Below are 12,651 nucleotides of genomic sequence, written 5' to 3' on the forward strand. Positions count from 1 at the left end.
AAAAATGGAGTCCGACTAATTACAATAGTATAATATTGTCTAACAAAAAAATTGTTAACGAAAGTCGGAGTCCCATTTTAGAGGAGAGAACGACCATTTTGATTATAATTGATAATTATTATAGGAGAGATTTTGTTTGTTTTGGGTAAAACTTTGATTTTTGTGGATCTTTCCCTTACATGTCATAATTCATCTCATTCCATTATTGCCCATTCAATTTTCATTACGTTTAAAATCAATATTGGTACTTGTATCTAAATGATTGTATATTTGTATCGCTACATTGAAATTGATTTATTACCAATCTAAATTATGCAAGAAAAAGGTGTTTGAATGTTTGAAAGTCTAAAACCCATGAACGACCCAAAAGTTTAATTTGGTAATCTTTAAGGGCAAATTACAATAAAATAATAATAATAATAATTCATACATTCGAACGTCGTACAAATTAACCCTTCAAACTTATACAAATGTTTAATAGGACATTCATACTTACATATTTGTTGAAATTGCAAAGATTATATAAGCTGGTGAGTTTAATTTTTATTTTTAGAAAGTTTAATTTCTACGACTATATATTGTAAGTTGAGAACCCAATTTTGACATTTAAACAAGTTTTACTCTTGGAGGGTTTAATTTTTATTAATAAAAATTTGAAAAATGTAATTGCAACTATCATTATACTTCAGGTGGGTTGATTTATGCAAATTTTTCAATTCCTTTAATATATCTAGAGAGCTTTGTAGAAATTACACATGTTTCTTTCAATTATCACATGGTTAATATAAATGACAACATTGAAAATCAAATTATAATGTAATTTGTATAGCTAAATTAAGTAAGTTGAAAAATGAAAAATGAAACGATAATGTAACACACCTTGAAGGAAGGGCATTTAACAATCATATTTCAAAACTTATTTTTTGTTTTGTTCGTTTTAGCAAAAGAGTTTAAGATAAAAATGATATTTAAAAAAAAAACAATATTTTTCTAAAACGAAAATATACTTTTTTCTAGTCCATTTAAACCTGCATGAACTCAAGTGTATCTCAAACATGATTTTCAATTAAAGAGATGGACATTCCTACTAGTTTAAAGTGGAACTTCATTATGTAAAGCAAATTAAGGGAAATTTGAATCTTTGGTTTGCTTCATGGCTCATTTTCATGAAATTTTTGTTAATCTTTTCATTTATGCCTTTTAATTAGGTTATTTTTAAGTTAATTGTTCTTATAGTAATACTCATATACGTAGATGGTATATAATAGACTATTATTTGTGCCAGTCTTAAATATGGTACAGATAAAGTATCTTATCTTGATAATTTATCATGTGATATTTTTTATATTTTATAAATATTTCAGTGTACGATCGATTTGAAAATAGTTATGCAAAACTTAATCCATATTTTACTTTCTTAAGTTTATTTTCAAAATTTCCTTTGGTAAAATTATTCAGCTTTTTGGCCCTGTTCATTGGCACCAATTTTAGATTTCATTCTCAAAAGCTCTTATTAACCATTTTATGATATCTATTAAAAAGGAAATTATGCAAATGATAAGTTTTTAAAAAATATTTATAAAATATAGCAAACACTTCTATTAAAGAGTCAATTAACGATACATATGAAATTTTGTCATATTTTGTAAATATTTTAGTTTACTTTGTTATATATATATTCGAAAATGCCTTATATTAAAAATATGAAAAAAGAAATAGAAATAAAAAAGAATGATAAGGTCTTTTCAAACGACTAATTATATATAATAATAATGTATATACCAATATTTTATTTAAAAAATACAAATATAATAAAGTCTATCAATGATAATAGACTAATATTTGCAATATAGTCTATCAATAATAGAATTTTTTCATCGTTGATATACTCTTACAAATTTTGTTATATTTGCACTTGGTTTTTAAAATATACTTATATATACTAATACTTTAAATCGAATTATTATATTTGCAACGGTTCTTCTTAAATATAATTGTAAATATATTGAAAGTTTTGCCATTTGGAATAATTTTCAAAAAAAGGAATGTGCAAAGGGGTGTGATTTGGTTCTTCAGGATAATAACATAACATAGTGCAAAAGTATCAATTCCAAGGTTGTGGGTTTTTCAATAGTAGCAGAATACTACATGTGTTGCACTTATTTTATAGGAATACAATAAATATTTGAATAATTCAAGAAAAATATGTAATATAAGATATATTGGTTAATTTCTTTTTCAAAATCAAGTTTTTAAAAATATCCAGATAACTGCCTCTTAGTTAAAAAATATAATTCTTTTTCTTTTTATCGGAAGGATTTGATTAACTTTTAATTTCAAATTGTAATGTAATTCCAAAATTCACATCCAGATTTTGGATTGTGGTTCTTTCACACAAAATATGAATATAAGACAAGACGTTCTAACAAACACAAAGATCAACGTAAATCAACAAATATAGAAACAATAGTCATACATAAGATTTAGTAGTCCAGTTTTATGATAATACATCTATGTCTGGGGTGTATCCAGGAAAGAAAATCACTAATATAAGCCAGTCAAACAATTACGATATTGTATTTATTTATGTAAATGACGTAGATTACAATAACAATGGTAGAGTCTGTGAGGCCCTTATTGCGTTCTACACTATGCTATGAGATTACACGCGATAAGAATTGACTATGCGATGAGACTGCTATGCAAAGTTGGTGATTAGTGGATTGCAAAGTAACTTACGTTTTGTGTTCTAACTACGAGATGCGAAAGGTTATGCAATGAGCTGTTATGCGATATGAGCTTCCTTCACATGGAAGTAGTTGACGTCATCTTTATGTAAGAAGGTCGGTGAGTTGATATGACCTTGCCGCTCAATTGAATTCAGGATAAGGAGGTGACAGTAACACGTGGCGTTCTGGCATTGGCTGAGTCTCACTACCGGCCGGAGGTAATCATTCTAGCATGGGAAGTTTCACCGAAGAGACTTATAAATAGGTGAACTCCTGCCATTTTTGGAGTTGTTTTACCTTGTATTCAGTTAAGAAAGAATTGAGCAAATCTCAAAGATTTTTAGAGATTCATCACGAGCTTGAATTTGACAAGAAATTGCAAGGAAGTGCAAGGAAATTCTCGGTTAAGGAGTTAGGCGAGGAAACTAAATGATTGTGAGTGGTTTCTTCCTATAAATATTTTAAAAAATAAAAGGATTTTTAGTGTATTTAAATCCTTAAATGTATTTCTAGCGAAACCTTGAGTGACATGATTTCTCTTATGTTCTCCAATCCTTAAAAATATATTTAATTTATACATGAATTGGATTTGAAATGAACAGGAATGATGTGATGAGATGCCTCACACATGTTGTGTGTTCTGGTGTGGGATGTCTTTTCCTTGCTATGTGATCTGGGATAAGATGTCATATCCTTGTTGTGTGATCTAGAATAGGATGTCTCATACTTGTTGTGTGATCTGGTATGGGATCCCATTTACTTGTTGTGTCATATTGCATTGGAAGATGTGTTATGCGTGATAGAATTGATGGTTAATTGTTGTTGCGTTGAGATCACATCGCACAACTGCAACCCAATAAAAGAGAGTAAACGTTTGAGCTGAGGAAAGAGTATAAAGATGTAATTGAACGCGCAAAGCAATTTTGTGATATGATGCATTATGCGAGATGCATGCTTATGAGATATGAGTTATTATGAATGATTTGAAAAGAAATGCTTTCCATATGATTTATAAATATTGTTAATAAAATTTTGATTGTGTTGAGATGTTTGATTGGAGCTCAATGTTTTATTATTGAAACATAGTTATATCACATGATTTGGCGAAATGAATTGCAATGTGTTATGACAGAAATTGACTTAATAAATGTGTTGGTAAAAGACCCCACTCACTAGATGTTTTTGTCAAACATTTCAAATGTTTTGTTTTATTTTTCCTGCATTCGTCCCAAGGAAGCGAGGAACATCGTCCAGCTTTTATCTTGTCGTCTTGACCACCTAATGTGACATACATCAATCGCAACATCTTGGTAGTAGCCTCTATCAACTCACATAGCATGTAGAATCTAGTCGAGGAGAGTCAAACTATTATTTAGAGACTTGTATATATTTTCAGTTGAAGAAACTTTGTGCTTGTGTTAAATGTACTCTTTTATCCATCATCAATGAAGTAGCTGTGTTTTTCAAATGGAGTTCTCATTTCGCATTAAGCTTGTTGATTGTGTTTATTTCACTTACTAGGCGTCCTGCTCACTATCTCGGTGAGAAATTTGCGTAGAATGTCTAGGCGATCACGTCTCCACAACTATCGCATGAAATGATCTTGGGGCGGGGTATGATAGAGCCTAACTCAGCTAACCACGTGGACTTTTCCTAGATGTGAGACTCCTCTTTTGAACTTAGACTCCCTAAGTATGAAGATATTAGGGATGTAGAACCTAGGCTACCCTAAACGTGTGAAACAGTCCTTCACTTAATTAAATTATCTTTGCTTCATCTTATAAGCCCTCTTCACTTGAGTACTTAAACTCCCCTATATGTGAGAATACCATTCTCAAAGAATTGTACCTTAAGATCTCCCAAAGGTTGAGAAATACTACTCGAATGACTTTCTGGTAGGCTCCCTTAAAACTGAATACTACTTCTTGAAAATCAATATGATCACTATAAGAACAATGCACCACATTCATCACACCACACTCAAAGAGAGAATTGTTTATTTAAAAAAAAAAAAAAGGTAAAATAGGCACTTTTAAAACAAATTAGGAGAAATGAATAATTAATGGATGCATTCACCTTGAAAATTGTAGTAATGGTTTGAGCTTATTTATATAAATAAATGGCATGTAGTTGAATGTTGTATTTAGAATAGTGGTTGAGTTAGGTTTGTTTTCCATTTCACTTGAGTTTGAGCCCAATTGTTTACAAATTTTTTTCCGTTTTGAAATTTTCTATATATCACATTACAATAAAAAGAACGAGGAATTATTATCAATACCACAAAATATGAAAGGCATATTCTGAAAACTAAATTTGAACGTGAGGGTGTTGAATAAGAAATTTTAGACCAATCATAAATTGTCGCTTCATTTACTAAACTAACGATGAAAAATATATATAATAGAATTTGGGACTAATTAAAACATTGACATGTGTCCTAAATTAAAATTGAAGGCATAAATTGGTCAATTTTGATGATACCACATGTTTTCATTATGACCATTGGATCAAGTTAATTAATTTGCTCCAATTAAATATTATTTACTTAGATTAAAGTTCAATTGAGGCAAAAAAAAAAAGTTTAATTTAGCCCAAAGACTACATATGACCTAAATGCGTGTAGTTGAGCCCATAGGTCTAGTTCATGTAGCAACCAAACCCAAGCTTATAATAAATAAAAGTTCTCTTCATTTGTGGAGTTCAGAAAGTTTTGGACTCTAGAAGATCTAGAGAGAATTCTCACAAGAGCCAGAACACTCCTTAATTCCTAAAACCGACCATCCTCGAAGATTGAATTTCCTTTGAAGATACAAGCTTTCTTCCAAGACTCCAACTTCAAGAATGTCACGTGCTCCGCTTCTTTAAATCAAGCGTGTAGGCATCCAACCAAGAGAGAATTAAAGAATTTAATACTAGAGATCGAACCACATCGCATCAAATCACCACAAGCATAACACCAACACAAATTCAACTCCACGAATTAAATTTCTTCGAAAATCTCGTGTGAGCAAAGGGATTCAAGAAAAATAAAGTTATATTTTATGTTTTCAAACATGAGTTTGGTGGCAAATTCAAAAATTGAATTTCAGTTTTAGAACAATGTTTAAATGTATTTCATACTTATATTTATAAATCATAAAACTTGTTTTACTTATTCACTAAGATTTAGTTGACAATTAGCTACAATTAATTTATTTATAAATATAATATATATTTACAAAATTAGTTAATTTGCAATTTTAGTCTATATTGTTTGGAAAAAGTTGGAGTTTAACATATAGTTTGATAAATCCGCATTCATTTTTTTATAATTCAAATCATATTTGAATATAAATCCGGTCAAAGTTTTATCTTTCAAAGTGAAAAGTCAAGATGTTGACTTTTACAACTTTGACCGTTTCAAAACTTTCCAAGCTAATTCTAAATATGAATCCATATTCATATTTTTATTATTTATATTATTTATTTAAATCATATTTAAACATAAAGCTTGAAGTTTATATTTACCAACTTATATCATATACACTTGTCGGTTTCTCTCTCTTTACCTAATTCGAACAATTCGAGTTATTCCAACATATTGTTCTTAGTTGAATTCATATGAGCTAGTAAGGGAACCTAATGGACCTATAGATCATGGACTCCAACGATTCGAGATTAACTGGCTAAACTCTTTTAGACCAAGCTTAATCAACATTCGTTAACTAAAGAGTCATTCCACTAAAGATTCTTAGTTGCACTCCCCTCACTATAGATATATTTCTATCCACCTGATATAACCATGATGAGTAAGTTGATCCTTTACAGGTTGTTTGTAATCTTGGTTGGGTCAAAATACCATTTTACCCCCAAGATTACATCTTGCTCCTTAAGACTCACTGATCCATTATTAAACAATCGATTTAAGGTCTAACCTATAAACCTGAATCCTTTTCAGGCCAATGAGAAGGTGGGGCCCCTTGTTCAAGACTTGGATTCAGTCCTTAAGGGAACAACCTATCTACTATCCTAAAAGTTGGTAGGAGTGAATTTCGTCTTGCACTCTATGTCCCTAGCTATCCACTCGGTCTTATCCCTGAAGTGGGAGGCTTATTGGGCCAACGATGATTAGCTGTCTTCACTTATGCAGATCTAAGGATACTACCGAATAAACAGAAGTTCATAGTTAGCTCAGGATTAAGATCAAGTTACCTAGGTTATTATAATTAAAATAGTCAGTTTATAGTTTACGGCGTTATAACTAAAAGTGATTATTTTGTGGTTCCAGCCTTATGTAAACCATTTACATAGGACGCCCCCACTCTCATGTCTCTACATGAACGATTCAAGATTGCATCGTTTTTACTAACTACGGAGTGGGCCGCATCCATAGTGTTTTTCAAGGCACCCAACCTTATTCATACACTAGACTATTTGGGCTATTAACTCGAACTTAATCCATGTTTATGTCTGTACATAAAGTTCAAGTGTATTGACAAACTTAGTAAAATAGCCTCAGGACCTTAATTTATTGGTTTTAAGATTATAGCATTCAATAATAAATTGTATTGAATCAAATAACAAAGTACGAGTTTTAGGACATAAATTCCAACAATCTACTCGATCGCTTACCATAGTCAATACGATCATTTAGCGTGATCAATACAATCGTTTAGATTTGAAACATTTTTTCCATCATTAAAAAAAACTACATGATCGCGTTGATACTACCTACATGAGTGTGTATCATTTCCTACACGTTCACTTATCATGATTGTTTAGAAAAAGAATTACATGCGTGCGTGATGCCGATTAATCGATCGTTGACGAGGCATTTTTTATATTTTCCATTGTGGGCCTGGGAGTTTTTTCTGTTTTTAAAATCGTTCTATACAGTGTAAATATTTTGTGGTTTGTTATATTTTTTTTTTGAAAAAAAACCTTTATTATTTAGTATTATACATTACATAATACATATTATATTTAAAAAAAATGAACTGAGTTTATAACATGTTTATATTGTATTTTTAGATGTTTTTAATTTAATTATGTTTTTTTAATGTAAAATAAATTCATGATACAATGAAAGCATAAAAAAAATTGTTTTAAGAAATTTATTATTTGTATTGTTTGGATCATATAATCTGAAAACAATTTTCAAAAACAGAATCTAAATTGTCTGCCTAACGCATATCTATTGTATTCCATGAAATCTGAAAACGTAAAATAGAAACTGAATTCTCTACCAAACAGACCCAAAATTATTTACAAAATATAGCAAAATTTTCAAATGAATTATAGAAAATTTGATAAATTTTGCTATATTTCATAAAACGTTTTAATATTTTGTTATGTTTAAAAATGTATTCTATAATTAGTACGATATTATAATTGTATAATGTAAAAATTTCTATTTATAAAACATGCTACAGTAATTTAAAACATATTTTATTAACCACAGTTTATTTAAATAACATATGAATTTAGTTTTTTCAAATTTAGAAAAATGTAAAAAAAATTTTTGCAAAATATTGAAAATTATTTTAAATTTTCCTAATTAACTTGTAAAATAATTAAAATTGAAATTATGTAAATACTTTTATAGCTCATTTTTCTATATTTAAAAAAATCATTATAACAAAATATAAAATAAAATATTTTGTTTACAAAATCATTTATTTTAGAGGTCTTTTAAAAAATATAATAAACCGATAAAATATTTACAATATATAAAACAATTTCGAAAATAGGTAAAGCCCACAAGTCTACAATGGAAAATACAACAAATGTCTCATCGCCCACACAGTCAATAACGCGAGTAATATATTTGGTACTCAATATTGTTTAGATTTAGCTATTGTTGGGTATACGATCGTATAGATTTGGTCGATTAGATTTGGATAGTCAAGTTTAAATGATTTATTTTTCAAAATTTGGTACACGATCGTTTAAATTTGACTAAACGAATTTTTTTAAGATTCTTTTAGTACATAATCATTTAAATTTGTTTACAAGATTTTTTAGATTTGGCACACGATTTTTTAGATTTGGCAAAACGATTTTTTTTAAGATTCTTTTGGTATGCGATCGTTTAAATTTGTTTAAACGATCGTTTATTTATTTTTACACGATCATTTAGATTTAACTACCCCAATTTAAACGATTTTTTTAAAGATATTTTTACATGATTGTTTATATTTTGTTATTTTTTTGTACGTTAGATTTGGCTACCAAAATCTAAATAATGTTTTTTTTCAAATCTACAAAATATTTGACACAACCAATAAAAGTTAAAAAAAAAATAGATCTTTTATATTTAATATAGGATCTTAAACCAAAATGAAAAGAAGAAAGACGATGCAAATAAATGAAATCAAATCGCAGACGAAGAGGAGAAAGAGAGACAATAAAAGAGGAGAATAAATCTAGAATATTTAAAAATTGGCTAAGCTTTATTACACAGACAGTAAATATTTTACCAATTTTTTATATTTATGAAAATTTTCCTTTATTTTATTAAATAAAATATAAGATTTTTTTTTGGTTCTATTATATCATATTGCAGGTCTTTCAGATATTCTTTTTGCAAAACTAAATTAAATTCGAAAACTTTAGTGAAGACCTAGAGTATGATATTTCTAAATATAAATTATAATTTAATATAATAATTTTCGCTCAATTTCTTTTAGATATTAATTTTGCAAATCAAAATTAAATATTACTAAAAAATTATAAATGGTAAAATAAATATTTATATTTTCTAAATATTTTGGTCTATTTTTCTATATTTGATAAGCCTAAATCCGTATAATATTTAAATAAACTATGTTACTGTTGATAAAAGAGGTCTTCTAAAAAATATAACAAAACGGTAAAATATTTACACTCTATACAACAATTTCGAAAACTGAAAAAGCTCATAGTCCCAGAAATACAAAAAATGAGTCGTGATCAATTGACACCTAGTACGCATAATATATTTGATAAACAATCATTTAGATTTGACTATTCTTTGTTATACGATCATTTAGATTTGACTAACCAAATCTAAGCTATTTTTTTTTCAAGATTACCACTTAGATTTGGTTAGGTACACGATCGATTATATTTAATCATTTATATTTGGGTACCCAAATCTAAACTATTTGTTTAAATTTGGATAGTCAAATCTAAACGATATTTTTTCAAGATCTTTTGCTACATAAGATTTAAAACCGTTTAAATTTGGGTAGCCAAATCTTGATGATTTTTTTTCAAAATTTTTTGATACATGATTGTTTATATTTGGTACACGATCGTTTAGATTTAATATTTTAAATTTGGATAGCCAAATCTCAACAGTTTTTTTTTAAGATTTTCTGGTACATGATCGTTTAAATTTGGTACACGATCATTTAGATTTGATCAATAATTCTTTTTTGCTACACGATCTTTAGATTTGGTATACGATCGTTTAAATTTGGCTACCTAAATCTAAACGATTTTTTTAAGATTCTTTAGTACACGATCGTTTAAATTTGACTATTTTTAGTCCATGATCGTTTAGATTTGACTATCTAATATCTTAATGATTTTTTACTGATATTTTATATTTGGCACACAATCTTAAACAACCAAATAATAGTTTAAAAAAAATTTATAAAATAGATATTTAATATTTGGTACATGATCTTGAACAAATAACAGTTTGAAAAAAATAAAAGAAAAATTATGAAAAAAGATAAAAAGAAAAGAAAAGAAAAGAAAAGAAAAAGTCTAGAAGAAAGAATATAGAAAGGAAGGATAAACTAAAATATTTAAAAATAATTACAGAAAAAGAAAAAAAGACGATGAAAAGAAAAAGTCATAAAGAAGAAGGGTAAAAAGACGATTTATAGGAATGACAAACCTAAAATATTAAAAAAAATGGTAGCTTCATAAACTTTTTATTTTGTTACTAAATATTTGGTCGATTTGTTATATTTATGAAAACTAACCATAATAAAATATGTTGTTTGTTTAAAAAAATTAATATACCATATTTTATAAATTGAAAATGTGAAATTATAAAATTATTGGATTAATAAATTACTTAATATTGTACTAATTATAGGATTTAATTGTAATGTAATATTATTGAACTTTTCAAAAAAGAAAAAGAGAGGGAAAATTTTGTATACAAGTGGGCTCAAACTCAGATGAAAGGGAAGAAAATTGAAGGCTAAACCACCGTTCCAAATTAACATACGACTTGTAATTACATACCCTTCATAAGTTCAGACCATTACTATTTTAACCTCCTTGAATTTTTCATTAATTTTGTGAATGCATTTCTTGAAGATAACATATTCTAATAAACACAAAAGAATTACCCCTTTTTCCTGAATAGTTTTAAGAGAAGCCTTCTTACCTATTTTTTTAAACTATCAAAATTTTCCAATTAACCTGCGTAATTGACTTAATATATTTGTTTAAGCTCCCTACCTTACTCCTCACTCCTTTTCATTGTTGTTTTAGAATATGTTTAGAATTTTCTTGTCTATGTAGTTGTCATCGAAGTTGCAAATCCTACTAAATGTTTCTTTCCATATTTACATTATTCGACGTATTTGATCTACAGAGATCTTTGTCTTTTCAGTGCTCTGCCAATTTATCATGTGGATTATTTCCTTGCTCTACGGTGCTATGTAAGCTCAAGTTGCATTCATTGCTAGGATTATCCGCTTATATTGTATTGCATGTTCTTCATTGCATTTCAATTGAAAAGTGTATTTAAAGCAATCGTTCTTCTGTGTGTAAGGCTACTGTTCTCGTGAGTAGTTTGTTGAATCTGCATTCAATCTGAACATACTCCACTGCTTTAATTAGGGGGAGCCTAGAGCCGACTCAATTGAAAAGGATTTCTCATCCTTAGGAAGAGCCTAAGGTTCATTCTTGAATAGGGAGTTCTCATTCACTTAGGAGGAGCCTAAGTTACTTGAGTGAGGGTGTTCACAAAGAGAAGAGGGAAGATAACTTCAAGTGAGAAGGAGACTCACATATTTAGAAGGAGCTAAGTTATTCACCACTAATATCCATACTTAGGGGGAGACTAAGTTCCATAGAGAGAGCCACACATCTAGGAGAAGCCTACGTGTTCACTAAGTTAGCTCTACACGATTGTCAATATAATCTTGAGTGCATACACTATGGGTGTTCACGGTTCGGTTTGAAGCTAAAATCGCACCGAATCGCAAACTGAAAAAAAAAATCTCATTAGAAACCGCACTGAACCGCTCACTTGTGTCCAACCAAATCGAAATCAAACCAATTATACATAAATAAAATCGAATTGAAACCGAACTGCTTATGTGTAAATATTAGAATCAAAATCAAAATGCACAAGTATTATTCCACCTTTAGTTATTGGATCTCAGGCCTTAGTGGCACCGAGTGCCATCGGGATGAAAGGTTCTACTTTTAATTATGTTATATATATATATATATATATATATATATATATAATTATTTAATTATTTGTATATATAATATTTTCTTAAACCAAACCAAACCACATAAGAAGCGGTTTCAATTTAAATGAAACTGAACCGAACCACATGCATTCGATTTTGATTCAATTGCAGTTCGGTTTTTAACCGTCTTTTGAACACCCCTTGTATACAAATATAATTATAAGAGTAATTGTTTGACTCAATTATATTATATTAGTGTTTATCTTTCTTGGGCACATTGTCCCCTGATGTAGGTATTGTATTACCAAACTCAGTTACCAACTCCTATATGTTCCTGTTGTTTCTTTTTCTGTTATTTTTACTATTGTTTATGTACTTGCTAGGGGTCTTACGTGACAACTCATAAAAATTAGTCGATGAGAATAATAATAATAAAAAGAATAATAGAGAGAGAGAGAAAAAAAGTAAAGTATTGGAGTAATATTTAGACAGCGTTTTGGCGAGGCAGGCAG

At 28.7% G+C, this 12,651-nt stretch overlaps 1 long non-coding RNA gene across 1 annotated transcript; it reads left to right on the plus strand.

The window, feature by feature from the left end:
* The first annotated feature begins 2,793 nt into the window (after positions 1 to 2,793).
* Positions 2,794 to 4,197, plus strand: LOC107991969 (uncharacterized). The gene is made up of 2 exons (XR_001764311.2): positions 2,794 to 3,164; positions 3,963 to 4,197. It is a non-coding gene; the product is annotated as an uncharacterized LOC107991969 (long non-coding RNA).
* Positions 4,198 to 12,651: the final 8,454 nt, after the last annotated feature.

This window comes from Cucumis melo, chromosome 3 (assembly GCF_025177605.1).
Source record: "Cucumis melo cultivar AY chromosome 3, USDA_Cmelo_AY_1.0, whole genome shotgun sequence".
In the NCBI taxonomy this organism is placed as follows: domain Eukaryota; kingdom Viridiplantae; phylum Streptophyta; class Magnoliopsida; order Cucurbitales; family Cucurbitaceae; genus Cucumis; species Cucumis melo.